We start from the raw sequence: 5,135 nt of genomic DNA, 5'->3' as shown, positions 1-5,135 counted from the left end.
TTTTCCCTAATGTCCCAGCAAAGACTGGAGGAATAGAAGCTATGTCTATCAGGCTCACCTGCTTTAATGACTTGCAGTGACTAATCCTACCTGATCTTTTCCTTTCTCTATTTGCAACTCCGGTTCTCAGCATTACTTCGGGTGCCTTCCTGCATTCTTTAATTAATGCAGGTGAAATAATTCGATTTGCTACTGAAGTTTTGTCAGAATACCAAATTCTTTCCTAGCAGTAAGTTATTCGGCAACTGTGATCGGCAAAACAAAAAAGGAAAAACCATCTTTCTACAAGTGACTAGTCTAGTGATATAGCTGTAGCTCCTTGATCCCTTTTCTTTTGTGACAAAGCTGGTTTAACAAGCAACCAGCCCCATATTTTGCCCTCATCTGCTTTTTCTTCTCACATACACACACATTTCCTCATCTGTATCAGTCTTGTGGATCTGTGCTGTACTTTGGATCTCCAAATAATGAAATTTAATAAGCTAGAATACCTCTTTATTTTTTCCATTTTAATGTGTATTCTGAATTACAGTGGCACTGGCAACTGAAGGAGCAATAAACTGCAGTGTAGATGTGGAAACACATAGCTATGGGACAAGACAGGTGGCAGCAAGGACAAGAACTTCTTAAGCCAGTTTTGCCATCCAAGAAAATATATGATGTATCTACTCAGATGGGATATGGAGAAGTACAGTCCACATTAACAGTATCTGCTCTCTCTCTGGCACACTTTCGTGGCAAGAAAATCCACCGTCATCGGCAAGCAATGTGTGAGCTCGACTCTTTAACCACATAAAGAGGACTTAATGCAGTCGAGAGTGAATTCTTAAATGTCTCCATTTCCTGTGTCTTTAACCTCCCGTGTGATTCAGCCTTCTCCCTTTTTCTACTTAATCCACCCTTCCCCACACACTTTACTGCAGAAATTGCTATGCAAATGATGTTTCTAAATTATTGGGGTATTTTTAGTTGTACTCATAAGGAATAGTTGAGTCCTGAGCTACGCAACAGGTTAAAACCAGAAGTTACTTAAATATGTGTGTACATATGGTATTTTACTGACTTTAAAGACACCATATAATCCTTGCCTCAGCAGTTGTATTGGTATAGAGTTTACTATTAAAAACATCCAGAAGTGATGTTTTTTCAACTGTTTCTGATGTTCAGTTCACAGCTACAAGGATGTTGTGGTTTAACGCCAGCCAGCAACCAAGCACCACGCAGTCACTCGCTCACTCCTCCCCCCTCCCAGTGGGATGGGGAGGAGAATTGGGAAAAAAAAGCAAAACTCATGGGTTGAGATAAGAACAGTTTAATAACTAAAATAAAATGAAATATAATAATAACAATAATAATAAAATATAACAACAACAATAATAATTGTAATGAAAAGGAATGTAAAAAAAAAGAGAGAAATTAGACCCAAGAAAAGACGAGTGATGCACAATGCAATTGCTCACCACCCACTGACCAATGCCTGAGCAGTGATCTGCCCTTCCCGGCCAACTCCCCCCAGTTTATATACTGGGCATGACATCCTATGGTATGGAATATCCCTTTGGCTAGTTGGGGTCAGATGTCCTGGCCACGCTCCCTCCCAGCTTCTTGTACACCTGCTTGCTGGCAGTGCCTGGGAAACCGAAAAATCCTTGACTTAGGATAAGTGCTACTTAGCAACAACTAAAACATCAGCGTGTTATCAATCAACACTATTTTCACACTAAATCCAAAACACACCATACCAGCTACTAGGAAGAAAATTAACTCTATCCCAGCCAAAACCAGGACAAAGGATTAGCTTTTTCCCAAGATGCCAGGTTTTCCCATCTGCCTTGAAATGGACAATACTGGAAAGCCTTTACAGCCTGATTTTAATGGAAAACTGCAAGGTCTTTTCATTTTTCTTTTCTTGACCTCCTGAGTCCAGCTCTACTCCTCCTGAGATCAGTTCCGCGCTGTCCTTTTCTCCACTCCATGATTTCCACTGGTTAAAAGGACATGTGGACACGCACTTGATTCTGTCTTCTAATGACAATCATTTTGCTCACTACAGGGTCTTTAAAAAGAGCTTAATCTCATCTAAAACATGAATGTGTGTTAATTACGGCAGTTGCATAGTACCAGTTATGCACAGAGTCAGAGTTCCTGAGCAGGAATGGCTATGGTGCCTTCAGTCGCCTTGCCCTTCCAACTTGCGTGGCTGAGCCACTCATAAAACAGATGTCAAACCACTAGCATTAAGTGATGTTGTCACAGAAATTATGGTCTTTACCTGTATTAGCACTGACTACATATTTGTAAAGAAATATCCACCAGAACAAAGCAGGACGTGCATCGATCTGACGGAGATGTGCCACAGCACCGTAAGGTCTACCAGCAAATGGAGGCTGTGGTAGCTCGCTCAGGAGCAGCGTGGCCAGCCACCCAGCAGCTGGGTGGAAAGCTGAGGACACTGTCACAAGCTGTCACCCTCTGCTGGGTACCAGCATCCTCAGACATGTTTTGTATTTTGACTGGATGCCTGTAAATTAGCATGTCTGGAATTCTTTAGAGGCTCAGCTGACCAGGAATTTCCTGGATGTATGTTTGGCTTGGGATAGTTATCCTATCCTTGTAATTATTTTGGTTTTACATGCAATTATTTTTATACTTCCTTCTTTTAGCATATTGGTGATATTTTTAACTTTAAGCCTATTCCAGGTAGCTCTTTCCTGGACAATTAGGAACAATGATTCTTTATCAAAGGTAGAATTCAGTCATTCTGCAACATTAGCCTTAAAACCTTAAAAGTAAAAAAAAAAAAAAAAAAGCACCTTTGGGGCTTCTCTGTAGAAGTCTTCCAAATTATTGCCAAGGCTGAGCTATTTTAGTTGGGTGATTAAAAATACTCCTTTCCCTAATTTAAAAAGCGGGCCTGTTTCTTTCACACAATTTGATGTAAACATTACAGAGTCAACACTGTCTTGGGTCCCTGTCAGGAACAATGCCTCAAATGTGTTTAAATAAACTGTATTAGAGACACCAGGGACATCTGCTTTCAGTTCTACCCAGTATACCCTTTTGTAGCTCACAGATCTCACTGTGGTATATATCTTGGCTACCGCTGAAGTTTACAATCCATTTACTTCCATGCCCAAAATGTGGAAAGTAGGAAGATTCCTCTACAGTGAGCTCTTAATCCACCATCTCTGCTCCCAACCTCATTCTTCTGGTTTTTTACGTTCTGCTGGAAGCTTTTGGGCGGGTTTTTGCTGATGCTTTTCATTTTGGCATATACACTAGACAATGTGACTTGTTTTTTTCCTCTTCCTAAACCAATGCGGGTCATTCTGGTATTAGGGCAAGATGCCAGTTTGGTGCGCTTTGGTCTTGTTGAGTTTCCACCTTGTCAACTTTAAAAACAGTCTGGCATTTCCTTCCTCTTTTTCCTTGTGATTCTGCATCTGTCTACTTTTCTAATATTTCTGTTGGTGACATCCACAAAAAGTAGAGAGGCTTTTAATCTCGTCCCAAGCAAAGGCTCTGACACAATACAAAGTTCCTGACAATGTACATATACATAAAGACAGCAGCACAGAGAGAAAAAAAAGGCACTGAATGGATATGAAAATCTTTGAAACGCTACCACACTCTTCTTGCACAGTATTGCTTTCAGACATATTTAGTATTTTGCATTTCTGTAACGCCTTTCATGTAAGAAGTTTGGAAAACTTTATGGGAACAAAGCACAAATTCTCTAGCTGATTTTTGCCAGACTCTAGTAAGAAATCCAGCAGAACCATGAATAAATCTGTAGCCTTTCCCAGCTTCCTACCTGTTCTTCCCCACCTGAACATGTAAGTTTCTCAAAAGTAGAATTTATTTCTACACATAGCCATGTGAAATTACCATTTTGTAGCCGGGAATTTGAAACCCTCACCATAGGATAACATTCAGACCAAGTTCAGACAACTGTGCAGCTTGGCCAGCGGCTACCCCTACGTTTCCACAGCCCAAATCCACTGCCCTGTTTACTGGCCAAGTTATTATCATCTGTGTTTAAAAAGGGAGGCAAACACTCCAGAACATTTTCAACTGTTTTGCATTCTGTTTACTGCTTCTACTAACTTCTGCATGGTACCATCTGGATTCTGCCTTTCTACTTCCTCATGGTTTGCAATTTCCCATGTTCCCGCACATATTTTTTGCATTTTATGGACAATCAGCCATTTTTCAGCTCCACGAGTACAGCTCAGCATTCCTTCACTTTATTTTTAGCCCAAACCGGCTACTAGAGAACTGCAGTTTGCTAGCTTTGAGCCCGCTAACGCAGCTGACTCAGAGACCGGCCTGTCAGATGGCTCAATCCCTTTCTAAAGATAAGGGAGAATGGATTTTTGTCATTTTTAATGTGCCAGCTGGTTGCAAACCCTCCAATACAGCTGATCCTGGAGGTGTGTCTGCACATGTTGCCTGCGGGCCTCACCCTGACTGAGAAAACACCCTCCACACACGCCCAATTGACCTACCTCGGTTTTGTTTGGTTTTAGAATAGAATAGACTAGACTGTTTCAGTCGGAAGGGACGTAGGACGATCGCCTAGTCCAACTGCCCGAGCAATTCAGTGCTGACCGAAAGTTTAAAGCACGTCGTTAAGGGCATTGCCCAAACGACAGTGGCAGGCTTGGGGCATCGCCCACCTCTCTAGGAAGCCTGTTCCAGTGTTCGACCACCCTTTTGGTAAAGAAATGCTTCCTAATGCCCACTCTGTACCTCCCCTGGTGCAGCTCTGAGCTATTTCCACACGTCCTGTCAGTGGATCCCAGGGAGAAGAGCTCAGCGCCTCCCTCCCCGCTTCCCCCCCTCAGGAAGCTGTGGAGAGCAAGGAGGTCGCCCCTCAGCCTCCTTTTCCCCAAACTACACAAGCCCGAAGCCCTTAGCCGCTCCCCGGAGGTGTTTTCTGGTGATTTTTGCATTTGTTTGCGTCGGTTCTGTTTTATTTCGTCGGCTTTCCTTTTCCCCAAGCGCCGCGGCGGCAGCCAGGACTTCCCCCCCCTTCGCCCACCTCAGCCGCCTCAGGGACCCGCGCCCCGCCCCTCCCCTCACGGCGGCCGAGGCCCCGCCCAGGGGCGGCGCTTCGTTCCCTCACAGCGGGA

Source organism: Haliaeetus albicilla, chromosome 15, assembly GCF_947461875.1.
Source record: "Haliaeetus albicilla chromosome 15, bHalAlb1.1, whole genome shotgun sequence".
Classification (NCBI taxonomy): Eukaryota; Metazoa; Chordata; class Aves; order Accipitriformes; family Accipitridae; genus Haliaeetus; species Haliaeetus albicilla.
This window is presented reverse-complemented; position numbering follows the sequence as displayed.